A 24653-nucleotide genomic window follows, 5' to 3' on the forward strand; every position below is an offset into this window, starting at 1 on the left:
CTACACTCTATACCCTACACTCTATACCCTGCACTCTACACCCTGCACTCTACACCCTACACTCTACACCCTACACTCTACACCCTACACTCTATATCCTACACTCTATACCCTACACTATACACTCTATACCCTACACTCTACACTGTATACCCTACACTCTATACCCTACACTCTACACTCTATACCCTACACTCTATACCATACACTCTATACCCTACACTCTAAACTCTACACTCTATACCCTACACTCTATACCCTACACTCTAATCCCTACACTCTACACTCTATACCCTACACGCTATATCCTACACTTTACACTCTACACCCTACACTCTACATTCTATACCCTACACTCTAAACTCTACACTCTATAGCCTACACTCTATACCCTACACTCTATACCCTACACTCTACACTTTATTCCCTACACTCTATACCATACACTCTATACCCTACACTCTACACTTTATACCCTACACTCTATACCATACACTCTATACCCTACACTCTATACCCTACACTATACACTCTATACCCTACACTCTACACTGTATACCATACACTCTATGCCCCACACTCTCTACCCTAAACTCTACACTCTATACCCTACACTCTACACCCTAAGCTCTATACCATACACTCTATACCCTACACTCTACACTCTATACCCTACACTCTATACCCTACACTCTATACCCTGCACCCTACGGTCTATACGCTGCACTCTATACCCTACACTCTATACCCTACACTCTATACCCTACACTCTATACCCTACACTCTACACTCTATACCATACACTCTATACCATACAATCTATACACTACACTCTATATCCTAAACTCTACACTCTATACCCTACACTCTATAACATACACTCTATACACTACACTCTATAACTTACACTCTATACCCTACACTTTGCACTCTACACCCTACACTCTACACTCTACATTCTATACCCTACACTCTATACCCTACACTCTCTACTCCACATTCTATACCCTACACTCTATACCCTACACTCTATACCCTACACTCTACACTATATACTCTACACTCTATAGCCTACACTCTATACCCTACACTCTATACCCTACATTCTATACCCTACACTCTATACCCTACACTCTATACCCTACACTTTATACCCTACACCCTATACCATACACTCTATACCCTACACTCTACAACCTGCACTCTATACCCTACACTCTATACCCTACACACTACACTTTATACCCTACACTTATACCCTACACTCTATACCCTACACTCTATACCCTACACTCTATACCCTACACTCTACACTCTATGCCCAACACTCTACACTTTATACCCTACACTCTATACCATACACTCTATACCCTACACTCCATACATTACACTCTACACTTTATACCCTACACTCTATACCATACACTCTATACCCTACACTCTACACCTTACACTGTATACCCTACATTCTATCCCCTACACTCTACACTCTATACCCTACACTCTATACCCTACACTCTACACTCTATACCCTACACTCTACACTCTACACCCTACACTCTATACCCTACAATCTATACCATACACTATATACCATACACTCTATACCCTACACTCTATACCCTACACTCTACACCCTACACTCTACACCCTGCACTCTGTTCCCTACACTCTACACTCTTTACCCTACACTCTATACCCTACACTCTATACCCTACACTCTATACCCTACACTCTACACTCTATACCTTACACTCTATACCCTACACTCTATACCCTACACTCTATACCCTACACTCTATACCCTACACTCTATACCATACACTCTATACCCTACACTATACACTCGATACCCTACACTCTACACTGTATACCATACACTCTATGCCCCACACTCTCTACCCTAAACTCTACACTCTATACCCTACACTCTACACCCTAAGCTCTATACCATACACTCTATACCCTACACTCTACACTCTATACCCTACACTCTATACCCTACACTCTATACCCTACACTCTATACCCTACACTGTATACCCTACACTCTACACCCTACACTCTATACCCTACACTCTATACCCTACACTCTACACTCTATACCATACACTCTATACCATACAATCTATACACTACACTCTATACCCTAAACTCTACACTCTATACCCTACACTCTATAACATACACTCTATACACTACACTCTATAACTTACACTCTATACCCTACACTTTGCACTCTACACCCTACACTCTACACTCTACATTCTATACCCTACACTCTATACCCTACACTCTCTACTCCACACTCTATACCCTACACTCTATACCCTACACTCTATACCCTACACTCTCTACTCCACACTCTATAGCCTACACTCTATACCCTACACTCTATACCCTACACTCTATACCCTACGCTCTATACCCTACACTTTATACCCTACACCCTATACCATACACTCTATACCCTACACTCTACAACCTGCACTCTATACCCTACACTCTATACCCTACACCCTACACTTTATACCCTACACTCTATACCCTACACTCTATACCCTACACTCTATACCCTACACTCTATACCCTACACTCTACACTCTATACCCTACACTCTACACTTTATACCCTACACTCTATACCATACACTCTATACCCTACACTCCATACATTACACTCTACACTTTATACCCTACACTCTATACCATACACTCTATACCCTACACTCTACACCTTACACTCTATACCCTACATTCTATCCCCTACACTCTACACTCTATACCCTACACTCTATACCCTACACTCTACACTCTATACCCTACACTCTACACTCTACACCCTACACTCTATACCCTACACTCTATACCATACACTCTATACCATACACTCTATACCCTACACTCTATACCCTACACTCTACACCCTACACTCTACACTCTATACCCTACACTCTACACCCTGCACTCTGTACCCTACACTCTACACTCTTTACCCTACACTCTATACCCTACACTCTATACCCTACACTCTATACCCTACACTCTACACTCTATACCTTACACTCTATACCCTACACTCTATACCCTACACTCTATACCCTACACTCTATACCCTACACTCTATACCATACACTCTACACCCTACACTCTACACCCTACACTCTACACCCTACACTCTACACTTTATACCCTACACTCTATACCCTACACTCTATACCCTGCACTCTACACCCTGCACTCTACACCCTACACTCTACACCCTACACTCTACACCCTACACTCTATATCCTACACTCTATACCCTACACTATACACTCTATACCCTACACTCTACACTGTATACCCTACACTCTATACCCTACACTCTACACTCTATACCCTACACTCTATACCATACACTCTATACCCTACACTCTAAACTCTACACTCTATACCCTACACTCTATACCCTACACTCTAATCCCTACACTCTACACTCTATACCCTACACGCTATATCCTACACTTTACACTCTACACCCTACACTCTACATTCTATACCCTACACTCTAAACTCTACACTCTATAGCCTACACTCTATACCCTACACTCTATACCCTACACTCTACACTTTATTCCCTACACTCTATACCATACACTCTATACCCTACACTCTACACTTTATACCCTACACTCTATACCATACACTCTATACCCTACACTCTATACCCTACACTATACACTCTATACCCTACACTCTACACTGTATACCATACACTCTATGCCCCACACTCTCTACCCTAAACTCTACACTCTATACCCTACACTCTACACCCTAAGCTCTATACCATACACTCTATACCCTACACTCTACACTCTATACCCTACACTCTATACCCTACACTCTATACCCTGCACCCTACGGTCTATACGCTGCACTCTATACCCTACACTCTATACCCTACACTCTATACCCTACACTCTATACCCTACACTCTACACTCTATACCATACACTCTATACCATACAATCTATACACTACACTCTATACCCTAAACTCTACACTCTATACCCTACACTCTATAACATACACTCTATACACTACACTCTATAACTTACACTCTATACCCTACACTTTGCACTCTACACCCTACACTCTACACTCTACATTCTATACCCTACACTCTATACCCTACACTCTCTAGTCCACATTCTATACCCTACACTCTATACCCTACACTCTATACCCTACACTCTACACTATATACTCTACACTATATAGCCTACACTCTATACCCTACACTCTATACCCTACATTCTATACCCTACACTCTATACCCTACACTCTATACCCTACACTTTATACCCTACACCCTATACCATACACTCTATACCCTACACTCTACAACCTGCACTCTATACCCTACACTCTATACCCTACACCCTACACTTTATACCCTACACTTATACCCTACACTCTATACCCTACACTCTATACCCTACACTCTATACCCTACACTCTACACTCTATGCCCAACACTCTACACTTTATACCCTACACTCTATACCATACACTCTATACCCTACACTCCATACATTACACTCTACACTTTATACCCTACACTCTATACCATACACTCTATACCCTACACTCTACACCTTACACTGTATACCCTACATTCTATCCCCTACACTCTACACTCTATACCCTACACTCTATACCCTACACTCTACACTCTATACCCTACACTCTACACTCTACACCCTACACTCTATACCCTACACTCTATACCATACACTCTATACCATACACTCTATACCCTACACTCTATACCCTACACTCTACACCCTACACTCTACACCCTGCACTCTGTACCCTACACTCTACACTCTTTACCCTACACTCTATACCCTACACTCTATACCCTACACTCTACACTCTATACCTTACACTCTATACCCTACACTCTATACCCTACACTCTATACACTACACTCTATACCCTACACTCTATACCATACACTCTACACCCTACACTCTACACCCTACACTCTACACCCTACACTCTACACTTTATACCCTACACTCTATACCCTACACTCTATACCCTGCACTCTACACCCTGCACTCTACACCCTACACTCTACACCCTACACTCTACACCCTACACTCTACACCCTACACTCTATACCCTACACTATACACTCTATACCCTACACTCTACACTGTATACCATACACTCTATGCCCCACACTCTATACCCTAAACTCTACACTCTATACCCTACACTCTACACTCTATACCATACACTCTACACCCTACACTCTACACCCTACACTCTATACCCTACACTCTACACTTTATACCCTACACTCTATACCCTACACTCTATACCCTGCACTCTACACCCTGCACTCTACACCCTGCACTCTACACCCAACACTCTATACCCTACACTCTACACCCTACACTCTACATCCTACACTCTATACCCTACACACTACACTCTATACCCTACACTCTATAGCCTACACTCTATACCCTACACTCTATACCCTACACTCTATATCCTACACTCTACACTCTATACCCTACACTCTATACCATACACTCTATACCCTACACTCTATGCCATACACTCTATACCATACACTCTATACCATACACTCTATACCCTACACTCTATACCCTACACTCTATACCATACACTCTAAACTCTATACCTTACACTCTATACCCTACACTCTATACCCTACACTCTACACTCTATACCTTACACTCTATACCCTACACTCTATACCCTACACTCTAAACTCTATACCCTACACTCTACACTATACACTTTAAACTCTATACCTTACACTCTATACCCTACACTCTATACCTTACACTCTACACTCTATACCTTACACTCTATACCCTACACTCTATACCCTACACTCTAAACTCTATACCCTACACTCCACACTCTACACTCTATACCCTAAACTCTATACCCTACACTCTATACCCTACACTCTATACCCTACACTCTACACCCTACACTCTATACCCTACACTCTATACCCTACACTCTGAACTCTATACCCTACACTCTACACTCTATACCCTACACTCTATAACATGCACTCTATACCCTACACTCTATACCCTACACTCTATACCCTACACTCTATACCCTACACTCTACACTCTATACCCTACACTCTATACCATACACTCTACACCATGCACTCTATAGCATACACTCTATACCCTACACTCTACACTCTATACCCTACACTCTATACCCTACACTCTATACCCTACACTATACACTCTATACCCTACACTCTACACTTTATACCTTACTCTCTATACCCTACACTCTATACCCTACACTCTACAACGTGCACTCTATACCCTACATTCTATACCCTACACCCTACACTCTATACCCTACACTCTATACCCTACACTCTATACCCTACACTCTATACCCTACACTCTACACTCTATACCCTACACTCTATAACATACACTCTATACACTACACTCTATACCTTACACTCTATACCCTACACTTTACATTCTACACCCTACACTCTACACTCTATTCCCTACACTCTATACCCTACACTCTATACCCTACACTCTACACTCTATACCCTACACTCTACACCCTGCACTCTGTACCCTACACTCTATACCCTACACTCTACACTCTGTACCCTACACTATATACCCTACACTCTACACCCTACACTCTATACCATACACTCTATAACCTACACTTTACACTCTATACCCTACACTCTATACCATACACTCTACACTTTATACCCTACACTCTATACCATACACACTATACCCTACACTCTATACCCTACACTCTATACCCTACAATCTAATCCCTACACTCTAATCCCTACACTCTAATCCCTACACTCTAATCCCTACACTCTATACCCTACACTCTACACCCTACACTCTAATCCTTACACTCTAATCCCTACACTCTACACTCTATACCCTACACTCTATACCCTACACTCTATACCCTACACTCTACACTCTATACCTTACACTCTATACCCTACACTCTATACCCTACACTCTATACCATACACTCTATACCCTACACTCTACACTCTATACCATACACTCTATACCCTACACTCTATACCATACACTCTATACCCTACACTCTATACCCTACACTCCACACCCTACACTCTATACCTTACACTCTATACCCTACACTCTAAACTCTATACCCTACACTCTACACTCTATACCCTACACTCTACACTCTATACCCTACACTCTTTACCCTATACCCTACACTCTATACACTACACTCTATACCATACACTCTACACTCTATTCCCTACACTCTATACCATACACTCTACATCCTACACTCTACACCACTCTACACCCCACACTCTACACCCTACACCCTACACTCTATACCCTACACTCTACACCATACACTCTATACCCTATACCCTACAATCTATACCCTACACTCTATACCCTACAATCTATACCCTACACTCTATACCCTACACTCTACACTCTATACCCTACACTCTATACCATACACTGTATACCCTACACTCTATACCCTACACTCTACACTCTATACCCTACACTTTATACCATACACTCTATACCCTACACTCTAATCTCTACACTCTATACCCTACACTCTATACCCTACACTCTAATCCCTACACTCTACACTCTATACCCTACACTCTATACCCTACACTTTACACTCTACACCCTACACTCTACATTCTATACCCTACACTCTAAACTCTACACTCTATAGCCTACACTCTATTCCCTACACTCTATACCCTACACTCTACACTTTATTCCCTACACTCTATACCATACACTCTATACCCTACACTCTACACTTTATACCCTACACTCTATACCATACACTCTATACCCTACACTCTATACCCTACACTCTACACCCTACACTCTACACCCTACACTCTATACCCTACACTCTATACCCTACACTATACACTCAATACCCTACACTCTACACTGTATACCATACACTCTATGCCCCACACTCTATACCCTAAACTCTACACTCTATACCCTACACTCTACACTCTATACCATACACTCTACACCCTACACTCTACACCCTACACTCTATACCCTACACTCTATACCCTACACTCTACACTTTATACCCTACACTCTATACCCTACACTCTACACCCGACACTCTATACCCCACACTCTATACCCTAAACTCTACACTCTATACCCTACACTCTACACTCTACACCCTACACTCTATACCCTACACTCTATACCATACACTCTATACCATACACTCTATACCCTACACTCTATACCCTACACTCTACACCCTATACTCTACACTCTATACCCTACACTCTACACCCTGCACTCTGTACCCTACACTCTACACTCTTTACCCTACACTCAATACCCTACACTCTATACCCTACACTCTATACCCTACACTCTATACCCTACACTCTACACTCTATACCTTACACTCTATACCCTACACTCTATACCCTACACTCTATACCCTACACTCTATACCATACACTCTACACCCTACACTCTACACCCTACACTCTACACCCTACACTCTACACTTTATACCCTACACTCTATACCCTACACTCTATACCCTGCACTCTACACCCTGCACTCTACACCCTACACTCTACACCCTACACTCTACACCCTACACTCTACACCCTACACTCTATACCCTACACTCTATACCCTACACTATACACTCTATACCCTACACTCTACACTGTATACCATACACTCTATGCCCCACACTCTATACCCTAAACTCTACACTCTATACCCTACACTCTACACTCTATACCATACACTCTACACCCTACACTCTACACCCTACACTCTATACCCTACACTCTATACCCTACACTCTACACTTTATACCCTACACTCTATACCCTACACTCTATACCCTGCACTCTACACCCTGCACTCTACACCCTGCACTCTACACCCAACACTCTATACCCTACACTCTACACCCTACACTCTACATCCTACACTCTATACCCTACACACTACACTCTATACCCTACACTCTATAGCCTACACTCTATACCCTACACTCTATACCCTACACTCTATATCCTACACTCTACACTCTATACCCTACACTCTATACCCTACACTCTATACCATACACTCTATACCATACACTCTATACCATACACTCTATACCCTACACTCTATACCCTACACTCTATACCCTACACTTTATACCATACACTCTAAACTCTATACCTTACACTCTATACCCTACACTCTATACCCTACACTCTACACTCTATACCTTACACTCTATACCCTACACTCTATACCCTACACTCTAAACTCTATACCCTACACTCTACACTATACACTCTAAACTCTATACCTTACACTCTATACCCTACACTCTATACCCTACACTCTACACTCTATACCTTACACTCTATACCCTACACTCTATACCCTACACTCTAAACTCTATACCCTACACTCTACACTCTACAATCTATACCCTACACTCTATACCATACACTCTATACCCTACACTCTATACCCTACACTCTATACCCTACACTCTACACCCTACACTCTATACCCTACACTCTATACCCTACACTCTAAACTCTATACCCTACACTCTACACTCTACACTCTATACCCTACACTCTATACCATACACTCTATACCCTACACTCTATACCCTACACTCTATACCCTACACTCTATACCCTACACTCTACACTCTATACCCTACACTCTATACCATACACTCTACACCATGCACTCTATAGCATAAACTCTATACCCTACACTCTACACTCTATACCCTACACTCTATACCCTACACTCTATACCCTACACTATACACTCTATACCCTACACTCTACACTTTATACCTTACTCTCTGTACCCTACACTCTATACCCTACACTCTACAACGTGCACTCTATACCCTACACTCTATACCCTACACTCTATACCCTACACTCTATACCCTACACTCTATACCCTACACTCTACACTCTATACCCTACACTCTATAACATACACTCTATACACTACACTCTATACCTTACACTCTATACCCTACACTTTACATTCTACACCCTACACTCTACACTCTATACCCTACACTCTACACTCTATACCCTACACTCTACACCCTGCACTCTGTACCCTACACTCTATACCCTACACTCTACACTCTGTACCCTACACTCTATACCCTACACTCTATACCCTACACTCTATACCCTACACTCTATACCCTACACTCTACACTCTATACCCTACACTCTATACCATACACTCTACACCCTACACTCTATACCATACACTCTATAACCTACACTTTACACTCTATACCCTACACTCTATACCATACACTCTACACTTTATACCCTACACTCTATACCATACACACTATACCCTACACTCTATACCCTACACTCTATACCCTACACTCTATACCCTACACTCTAATCCCTACACTCTAATCCCTACACTCTAATCCCTACACTCTAATCCCTACACTCTAATCCCTACACTCTATACCCTACACTCTACACCCTACACTCTAATCCCTACACTCTAATCCCTACACTCTACACTCTATACCCTACACTCTATACCCTACACTCTACACTCTATACCCTACACTCTATACCCTACACTCTATACCCTACACTCTATACCATACACTATATACCCTACACTCTACACTCTATACCATACACTCTATACCCTACATTCTATACCATACACTCTATACCCTACACTCTATACCCTACACTCCACACCCTACACTCTATACCTTACACTCTATACCCTACACTCTAAACTCTATACCCTACACTCTACACTCTATACCCTACACTCTTTACCCTATACCCTACACTCTATACACTACACTCTATACCATGCACTCTACACTCTATACCCTACACTCTATACCATACACTCTACACCACTCTACACCCCACACTCTACACCCTACACCCTACACTCTATACCCTACACTCTACACCATACACTCTATACCCTATACCCTATACCCTACAATCTATACCCTACACTCTATACCCTACACTCTATACCCTACACTCTATACCCTACACTCTACACTCTATACCCTACACTCTATACCATACACTGTATACCCTACACTCTATACCCTACACTCTACACTCTATACCCTACACTCTATACCATACACTCTATACCCTACACTCTAAACTCTACACTCTATACCCTACACTCTATACCCTACACTCTAATCCCTACACTCTACACTCTATACCATACACTCTATACCCTACACTTTACACTCTACACCCTACACTCTACATTCTATACCCTACACTCTAAACTCTACACTCTATAGCCTACACTCTATACCCTACACTCTATACCCTACACTCTACACTTTATTCCCTACACTCTATACCATACACTCTATACCCTACACTCTACACTTTATACCCTACACTCTATACCATACACTCTATACCCTACACTCTATACCCTACACTATACACTCTATACCCTACACTCTACACTGTATACCATACACTCTATGCTCCAAACTCTCTACCCTAAACTCTACACTCTATACCCTACACTCTACACCCTAAGCTCTATACCATACACTCTATACCCTACACTCTACACTCTATACCCTACACTCTATACCCTACACTCTATACCCTGCACCCTACGCTCTATACGCTACACTCTATACCCTACACTCTATACCCTACACTCTATACCCTACACTCTATACCCTACACTCTATACCCTAAACTCTACACTCTATACCCTACACTCTATAACATACACTCTATACACTACACTCTATAACTTACACTCTATACCCTACACTTTGCACTCTACACCCTACACTCTACACTCTACATTCTATACCCTACACTCTATACCCTACACTCTCTACTCCACACTCTATACCCTACACTCTATACCCTACACTCTATACCCTACACTCTACACTATATTCTCTACACTCTATAGCCTACACTCTATACCCTACACTCTATACCCTACACTCTATACCCTACACTCTATACCCTACACTTTATACCCTACACCCTATACCATAAACTCTATACCCTACACTCTACAACCTGCACTCTATACCCTACACTCTATACCCTACACCCTACACTTTATACCCTACACTCTATACCCTACACTCTATACCCTACACTCTATACCCTACACTCTACACTCTATACCCTACACTCTACACTTTATACCCTACACTCTATACCATACACTCTATACCCTACACTCCATACATTACACTCTACACTTTATACCCTACACTCTATACCATACACTCTATACCCTACACTCTACACCTTACACTCTATACCCTACATTCTATCCCCTACACTCTACACTCTATACCCTACACTCTACACTCTACACCCTACACTCTATAACCTACACTCTATACCATACACTCTATACCATACACTCTATACCCTACACTCTATACCCTACACTCTACACCCTACACTCTACACTCTATACCCTACACTCTACACCCTGCACTCTGTACCCTACACTCTACACTCTTTACCCTACACTCTATACCCTACACTCTATACCCTGCACTCTATACCCTACACTCTATACCCTACACTCTACACTCTATACCTTACACTCTATACCCTACACTCTATACCCTACACTCTATACCCTACACTCTATACCCTACACTCTATACCATACACTCTACACCCTACACTCTACACCCTAAGCTCTATACCATACACTCTATACCCTACACTCTACACTCTATACCCTACACTCTATACCCTACACTCTATACCCTGCACCCTACGCTCTATACGCTACACTCTATACCCTACACTCTATACCCTACACTCTATACCCTACACTCTATACCCTACACTCTATACCCTAAACTCTACACTCTATACCCTACAATCTATAACATACACTCTATACACTACACTCTATAACTTACACTCTATACCCTACACTTTGCACTCTACACCCTACACTCTACACTCTACATTCTATACCCTACACTCTATACCCTACACTCTCTACTCCACACTCTATACCCTACACTCTATACCCTACACTCTATACCCTACACTCTACACTATATTCTCTACACTCTATAGCCTACACTCTATACCCTACACTCTATACCCTACACTCTATACCCTACACTCTATACCCTACACTCTATACCCTACACTCTATACCCTACACTTTATACCCTACACCCTATACCATACACTCTATACCCTACACTCTACAACCTGCACTCTATACCCTACACTCTATACCCTACACCCTACACTTTATACCCTACATACACTCTATACCGTACACTCTATACCCTACACTCTATACCCTACACTCTACACTCTATACCCTACACTCTACACTTTATACCCTACACTCTATACCATACACTCTATACCCTACACTCCATACATTACACTCTACACTTTATACCCTACACTCTATACCATACACTCTATACCCTACACTCTACACCTTACACTCTATACCCTACATTCTATCCCCTACACTCTACACTCTATACCCTACACTCTATACCCTACACTCTACACTCTATACCCTACACTCTACACTCTACACCCTACACTCTATACCCTACACTCTATACCATACACTCTATACCATACACTCTATACCCTACACTCTATACCCTACACTCTACACCCTACACTCTACACTCTATACCCTACACTCTACACCCTGCACTCTGTACCCTACACTCTACACTCTTTACCCTACACTCTATACCCTACACTCTATACCCTGCACTCTATATCCTACACTCTATACCCTACACTCTACACTCTATACCTTACACTCTATACCCTACACTCTATACCCTACACTCTATACCCTACACTCTATACCCTACACTCTATACCATACACTCTACACCCTACACTCTACACCCTACACTCTACACCCTACACTCTACACTTTATACTCTACACTCTATACCCTACACTCTATACCCTGCACTCTACACCCTGCACTCTACACCCTACACTCTACACCCTACACTCTACACCCTACACTCTACACCCTACACTCTATACCCTACACTCTATACCCTACACTATACACTCTATACCCTACACTCTACACTGTATACCATACACTCTATGCCCCACACTCTATACTCTAAACTCTACACTCTATACCCTACACTCTACACTCTATACCATACACTCTACACCCTACACTCTACACCCTACACTCTATACCCTACACTCTATACCCTACACTCTACACTTTATACCCTACACTCTATACCCTACACTCTATACCCTGCACTCTACACCCTGCACTCTACACCCTGCACTCTACACCCAACACTCTATACCCTACACTCTACACCCTACACTCTACATCCTACACTCTATACCCTACACTCTACACTCTATACCCTACACTCTATAGCCTACACTCTATACCCTACACTCTATACCCTACACTCTATATCCTACACTCTACACTCTATACCCTACACTCTATACCATACACTCTATACCCTACACTCTATACCATACACTCTATACCATACAATCTATACCCTACACTCTATACCCTACACTCTATACCCTACACTCTATACCATACACTCTAAACTCTATACCTTACACTCTATACCCTACACTCTATACCCTACACTCTACACTCTATACCTTACACTCTATACCCTACACTCTATACCCTACACTCTAAACTCTATACCCTACACTCTACACTCTACACTCTATACCCTACACTCTATACCATACACTCTATACCCTACACTCTATACCCTACACTCTATACCCTACACTCTACACCCTACACTCTATACCCTACACTCTATACCCTACACTCTATACCCTATACTCTAAACTCTATACCCTACACTCTACACTCTATACCCTACACTCTATAATATGCACTCTATACCCTACACTCTATACCCTACACTCTATACCCTATACTCTATACCCTACACTCTACACTCTATACCCTACACTCTATACCATACACTCTACACCATGCACTCTATAGCATACACTCTATACCCTACACTCTACACTCTATACCCTACACTCTATACCCTACACTCTATACCCTACACTATACACTCTATACCCTACACTCTACACTTTATACCTTACTCTCTATACCCTACACTCTACAACGTGCACTCTATACCCTACACTCTATACCCTACACCCTACACTCTATACCCTACACTCTATACCCCACACTCTATACCCTACACTCTATACCCTACACTCTATACCCTACACTCTATAACATACACTCTATACACTACACTCTATACCTTACACTCTATACCCTACACTTTACATTCTACACCCTACACTCTACACTCTATTCCCTACACTCTATACCCTACACTCTATACCCTACACTCTATACTCTACACTCTATACCCTACACTCTACACTCTATACCCTACACTCTATACCCTACACTCTAATCCCTACACTCTAATCCCTACACTCTACACTCTATACCCTACACTCTATACCCTACACTCTATACCCTACACTCTACACCCTACACTCTACACCCTACACTCTAATCCCTACACTCTAATCCCTACACCCTACACTCTATACCCTACACTCTATACCCTACACTCTATACCCTACACTCTACACCCTACACTCTATACCCTACACTCTTTACCCTACACTCTATACCCTACACCCTACACTCTACACCCTACACTCTACACTCTATACCCTACACTCTATACCCTACACTCTACACTCTATACCCTACACCCTGCACTCTGTACCCTACACTCTACACTCTTTACGCTACACTCTATACCCTACACTCTATACCCTACACTCTATACCCTACACTCTACACTCTATACCTTACACTCTATACCCTACACTCTATACCCTACACTCTAAACTCTATACCCTACACTCTACACTCTATACCCTATACTCTATAACATACACTCTATACCCTACACTCTATACCCTACACTCTATACCATACACTCTACACCCTACACTCTATACCATAGACTCTACACCATACACTCTATAGCATACACTCTATACCCTACACTATACACTCTATACCCTACACTCTATACCCTACACTATACACTCTATACCCTACACTCTACACTTTATACCCTACACTCTATACCATACACTCTATACCCTACACTCCATACCCTACACTCTACACTTTATACCCCACACTCTATACCATACACTCTATACCCTACACTCTACACCTTACACTCTATACCCTACATTCTATCCCCTACACTCTACACTCTATACCCTACACTCTACACTCTACTCTATACCCTACACTCTACACTCTATACCCTACACTCTACACTCTACACCCTACACTCTATACCCTACACTCTATACCCTACACTCTAATCCCTACATTCTATACCCTGCACTCTATACCATACACTCTACACCCTACACACTACACTCTACACCCTACACTCTATACCCTATACCCTACACTCTATACCCTACACTCTATACCCTACACTATACACTCTATACCCTACACTCTACGCTTTATACCCTACACTCTATACCCTACACTCTACACCCTACACTCTACACCCTACACTCCAATGCCTACACTCTAATCCCTACACCCTACACTCCATACCCTACACTCTATACCCTACACTCTTCACCCTACACTCTACACTCTACACCCTACACTCTATACCCTACACTCTATACCCTACACTATATACCCTACACCCTACACTCTACACCCTACACTCTATACCCTACAATCTACACCCTACACTCTATACCCTACACTCTACACCCTGCACTCTGTACCCTACACTCTACACTCTTTACCCTACACTCTATATACTACACTCTATACCCTACACTCTATACCCTACACTCTATACCCTACACTCTACACTCTATACCTTACACTCTATACCCTACACTCTATACCCTACACTCTAAACTCTATACCCTACACTCTACACTCTATACCCTACACTCTATAACATACACTCTATACCCTACACTCTATACCCTACACTCTATACCCTACACTCTATACCATACACTCTATACCCTACACTCTACACCCTACACTCTATAGCCTACACTCTATACCCTACACTCTATACCCTACACTCTAATCCCTACACTCTACACTCTATACCATACACTCTATACCCTACACTCTATACCCTACACTCTATACCATACACTCTATACCATACACTCTTTACCCTACACTCAATACCCTACACTCTATACCCTACACTCTACACCCTACACTCTACACCTTACACTCAATACCCTACACTCTACACCCTACACTCTAAACTCTATACCCTAAACTCTACACCCTACACTCTATAACATACACTCTATACCCTACACTCTATACCCTACACTCTATACCATACACTCTACACCATACACTCTACACTCTATACCCTACACTCTATACCATACACTCTACACCATACACTCTATAGCATACACTCTATAGCATACACTCTATACCCTACACTCTACACTCTATACCCTACACTCTATACCATACACTCTATACCCTACACTCTATACCCTACACTCCACACCCTACACTCTATACCTTACACTCTATACCCTACACTCTAAACTCTATACCCTACACTCTACACTCTATACCCTATACTCTATAACATACACTCTATACCCTACACTCTATACCCTACACTCTATACCATACACTCTACACCCTACACTCTATACCATACACTCTACACCATACACTCTATAGCATACACTCTATACCCTACACTATACACTCTATACCCTACACTCTTTACCCTATACCCTACACTCTATACACTACACTCTATACCATACACTCTACACTCTATACCCTACACTCTATACCATACACTCTACATCCTACACTCTACACCACTCTACACCCCACACTCTACACCCTACACCCTACACTCTATACCCTACGCTCTACACCATACACTCTATACCCTATACCCTACAATCTATACCCTACATTCTATACCCTACACTCTATACCCTACACTCTATACCCTACACTCTACACTCTATACCATACACTGTATACCCTACACTCTATACCCTACACTCTACACTCTATACCTTACACTCTATACCATACACTCTATACCCTACACTCTAAACTCTACACTCTATACCCTACACTCTATACCCTACACTCTAATCCCTACACTCTACACTCTATACCCTACACTCTATACCCTACACTTTACACTCTACACCCTACACTCTACATTCTATACCCTACACTCTAAACTCTACACTCTATAGCCTACACTCTATACCCTACACTCTATACCCTACACTCTACACTTTATTCCCTACACTCTATACCATACACTCTATACCCTACACTCTACACTTTATACCCTACACTCTATACCATACACTCTATACCCTACACTCTATACCCTACACTATACACTCGATACCCTACACTCTACACTGTATACCATACACTCTATGCCCCACACTCTCTACCCTAAACTCTACACTCTATACCCTACACTCTACACCCTAAGCTCTATACCATACACTCTATACCCTACACTCTACACTCTATACCCTACACTCTATACCCTACACTCTATACCCTACACTCTATACCCTACACTGTATACCCTACACTCTACACCCTACACTCTATACCCTACACTCTATACCCTACACTCTACACTCTATACCATACACTCTATACCATACAATCTATACACTACACTCTATACCCTAAACTCTACACTCTATACCCTACACTCTATAACATACACTCTATACACTACACTCTATAACTTACACTCTATACCCTACACTTTGCACTCTACACCCTACACTCTACACTCTACATTCTATACCCTACACTCTATACCCTACACTCTCTACTCCACACTCTATACCCTACACTCTATACCCTACACTCTCTACTCCACACTCTATAGCCTACACTCTATACCCTACACTCTATACCCTACACTCTTTACCCTACACTCTATACCCTACACTTTATACCCTACACCCTATACCATACACTCTATACCCTACACTCTACAACCTGCACTCTATACCCTACACTCTATACCCTACACCCTACACTTTATACCCTACACTCTATACCCTACACTCTATACCCTACACTCTATACCCTACACTCTATACCCTACACTCTACACTCTATACCCTACACTCTACACTTTATACCCTACACTCTATACCATACACTCTATACCCTACACTCCATACATTACACTCTACACTTTATACCCTACACTCTATACAATACACTCTATACCCTACACTCTACACCTTACACTCTATACCCTACATTCTATCCCCTACACTCTACCCTCTATACCCTAAACTCTATACCCTACACTCTACACTCTATACCCTACACTCTACACTCTACACCCTACACTCTATACCCTACACTCTATACCATACACTCTATACCATACACTCTATACCCTACACTCTATACCCTACACTCTACACCCTACACTCTACACTCTATACCCTACACTCTACACCCTGCACTCTGTACCCTACACTCTACTCTCTTTACCCTACACTCTATACCCTACACTCTATACCCTACACTCTATACCCTACACTCTACACTCTATACCTTACACTCTATACCCTACACTCTATACCCTACACTCTATACCCTACACTCTATACCCTACACTCTATACCATACACTCTACACCCTACACTCTACACCCTACACTCTACACCCTACACTCTACACTTTATACCCTACACTCTATACCCTACACTCTATACCCTGCACTCTACACCCTGCACTCTACACCCTACACTCTACACCCTACACTCTACACCCTACACTCTATATCCTACACTCTATACCCTACACTATACACTCTATACCCTACACTCTACACTGTATACCCTACACTCTATACCCTACACTCTACACTCTATACCCTACACTCTATACCATACACTCTATACCCTACACTCTAAACTCTACACTCTATACCCTACACTCTATACCCTACACTCTAATCCCTACACTCTACACTCTATACCCTACACGCTATATCCTACACTTTACACTCTACACCCTACACTCTACATTCTATACCCTACACTCTAAACTCTACACTCTATAGCCTACACTCTATACCCTACACTCTATACCCTACACTCTACACTTTATTCCCTACACTCTATACCATACACTCTATACCCTACACTCTACACTTTATACCCTACACTCTATACCATACACTCTATACCCTACACTCTATACCCTACACTATACACTCTATACCCTACACTCTACACTGTATACCATACACTCTATGCCCCACACTCTCTACCCTAAACTCTACACTCTATACCCTACACTCTACACCCTAAGCTCTATACCATACACTCTATACCCTACACTCTACACTCTATACCCTACACTCTATACCCTACACTCTATACCCTGCACCCTACGGTCTATACGCTGCACTCTATACCCTACACTCTATACCCTACACTCTATACCCTACACTCTATACCCTACACTCTACACTCTATACCATACACTCTATACCATACAATCTATACACTACACTCTATACCCTAAACTCTACACTCTATACCCTACACTCTATAACATACACTCTATACACTACACTCTATAACTTACACTCTATACCCTACACTTTGCACTCTACACCCTACACTCTACACTCTACATTCTATACCCTACACTCTATACCCTACACTCTCTACTCCACATTCTATACCCTACACTCTATACCCTACACTCTATACCCTACACTCTACACTATATACTCTACACTCTATAGCCTACACTCTATACCCTACACTCTATACCCTACATTCTATACCCTACACTCTATACCCTACACTCTATACCCTACACTTTATACCCTACACCCTATACCATACACTCTATACCCTACACTCTACAACCTGCACTCTATACCCTACACTCTATACCCTACACCCTACACTTTATACCCTACACTTATACCCTACACTCTATACCCTACACTCTATACCCTACACTCTATACCCTACACTCTACACTCTATGCCCAACACTCTACACTTTATACCCTACACTCTATACCATACACTCTATACCCTACACTCCATACATTACACTCTACACTTTATACCCTACACTCTATACCATACACTCTATACCCTACACTCTACACCTTACACTGTATACCCTACATTCTATCCCCTACACTCTACACTCTATACCCTACACTCTATACCCTACACTCTACACTCTATACCCTACACTCTACACTCTACACCCTACACTCTATACCCTACAATCTATACCATACACTCTATACCATACACTCTATACCCTACACTCTATACCCTACACTCTACACCCTACACTCTACACCCTGCACTCTGTACCCTACACTCTACACTCTTTACCCTACACTCTATACCCTACACTCTATACCCTACACTCTATACCCTACACTCTACACTCTATACCTTACACTCTATACCCTACACTCTATACCCTACACTCTATACCCTACACTCTATACCATACACTCTATACCCTACACTATACACTCGATACCCTACACTCTACACTGTATACCATACACTCTATGCCCCACACTCTCTACCCTAAACTCTACACTCTATACCCTACACTCTACACCCTAAGCTCTATACCATACACTCTATACCCTACAGTCTACACTCTATACCCTACACTCTATACCCTACACTCTATACCCTACACTCTATACCCTACACTGTATACCCTACACTCTACACCCTACACTCTATACCCTACACTCTATACCCTACACTCTACACTCTATACCATACACTCTATACCATACAATCTATACACTACACTCTATACCCTAAACTCTACACTCTATACCCTACACTCTATAACATACACTCTATACACTACACTCTATAACTTACACTCTATACCCTACACTTTGCACTCTACACCCTACACTCTACACTCTACATTCTATACCCTACACTCTATACCCTACACTCTCTACTCCACACTCTATACCCTACACTCTATACCCTACACTCTATACCCTACAATCTCTACTCCACACTCTATAGCCTACACTCTATACCCTACACTCTATACCCTACACTCTATACCCTACACTCTATACCCTACACTTTATACCCTACACCCTATACCATACACTCTATACCCTACACTCTACAACCTGCACTCTATACCCTACACTCTATACCCTACACCCTACACTTTATACCCTACACTCTATACCCTACACTCTATACCCTACACTCTATACCCTACACTCTATACCCTACACTCTACACTCTATACCCTACACTCTACACTTTATACCCTACACTCTATACCATACACTCTATACCCTACACTCCATACATTACACTCTACACTTTATACCCTACACTCTATACCATACACTCTATACCCTACACTCTACACCTTACACTCTATACCCTACATTCTATCCCCTACACTCTACACTCTATACCCTACACTCTATACCCTACACTCTACACTCTATACCCTACACTCTACACTCTACACCCTACACTCTATACCCTACACTCTATACCATACACTCTATACCATACACTCTATACCCTACACTCTATACCCTACACTCTACACCCTACACTCTACACTCTATACCCTACACTCTACACCCTGCACTCTGTACCCTACACTCTACACTCTTTACCCTACACTCTATACCCTACACTCTATACCCTACACTCTATACCCTACACTCTACACTCTATACCTTACACTCTATACCCTACACTCTATACCCTACACTCTATACCCTACACTCTATACCCTACACTCTATACCATACACTCTACACCCTACACTCTACACCCTACACTCTACACCCTACACTCTACACTTTATACCCTACACTCTATACCCTACACTCTATACCCTGCACTCTACACCCTGCACTCTACACCCTACACTCTACACCCTACACTCTACACCCTACACTCTATATCCTACACTCTATACCCTACACTATACACTCTATACCCTACACTCTACACTGTATACCCTACACTCTATACCCTACACTCTACACTCTATACCCTACACTCTATACCATACACTCTATACCCTACACTCTAAACTCTACACTCTATACCCTACACTCTATACCCTACACTCTAATCCCTACACTCTACACTCTATACCCTACACGCTATATCCTACACTTTACACTCTACACCCTACACTCTACATTCTATACCCTTCACTCTAAACTCTACACTCTATAGCCTACACTCTATACCCTACACTCTATACCCTACACTCTACACTTTATTCCCTACACTCTATACCATACACTCTATACCCTACACTCTACACTTTATACCCTACACTCTATACCATACACTCTATACCCTACACTCTATACCCTACACTATACACTCTATACCCTACACTCTACACTGTATACCATACACTCTATGCCCCACACTCTCTACCCTAAACTCTACACTCTATACCCTACACTCTACACCCTAAGCTCTATACCATACACTCTATACCCTACACTCTACACTCTATACCCTACACTCTATACCCTACACTCTATACCCTGCACCCTACGGTCTATACGCTGCACTCTATACCCTACACTCTATACCCTACACTCTATACCCTACACTCTATACCCTACACTCTACACTCTATACCATACACTCTATACCATACAATCTATACACTACACTCTATACCCTAAACTCTACACTCTATACCCTACACTCTATAACATACACTCTATACACTACACTCTATAACTTACACTCTATACCCTACACTTTGCACTCTACACCCTACACTCTACACTCTACATTCTATACCCTACACTCTATACCCTACACTCTCTAGTCCACATTCTATACCCTACACTCTATACCCTACACTCTATACCCTACACTCTACACTATATACTCTACACTCTATAGCCTACACTCTATACCCTACACTCTATACCCTACATTCTATACCCTACACTCTATACCCTACACTCTATACCCTACACTTTATACCCTACACCCTATACCATACACTCTATACCCTACACTCTACAACCTGCACTCTATACCCTACACTCTATACCCTACACCCTACACTTTATACCCTACACTTATACCCTACACTCTATACCCTACACTCTATACCCTACACTCTATACCCTACACTCTACACTCTATGCCCAACACTCTACACTTTATACCCTACACTCTATACCATACACTCTATACCCTACACTCCATACATTACACTCTACACTTTATACCCTACACTCTATACCATACACTCTATACCCTACACTCTACACCTTACACTGTATACCCTACATTCTATCCCCTACACTCTACACTCTATACCCTACACTCTATACCCTACACTCTACAC

This window comes from Ranitomeya imitator, chromosome 3, assembly GCF_032444005.1.
Source record: "Ranitomeya imitator isolate aRanImi1 chromosome 3, aRanImi1.pri, whole genome shotgun sequence".
Lineage (NCBI taxonomy): Eukaryota > Metazoa > Chordata > Amphibia > Anura > Dendrobatidae > Ranitomeya > Ranitomeya imitator.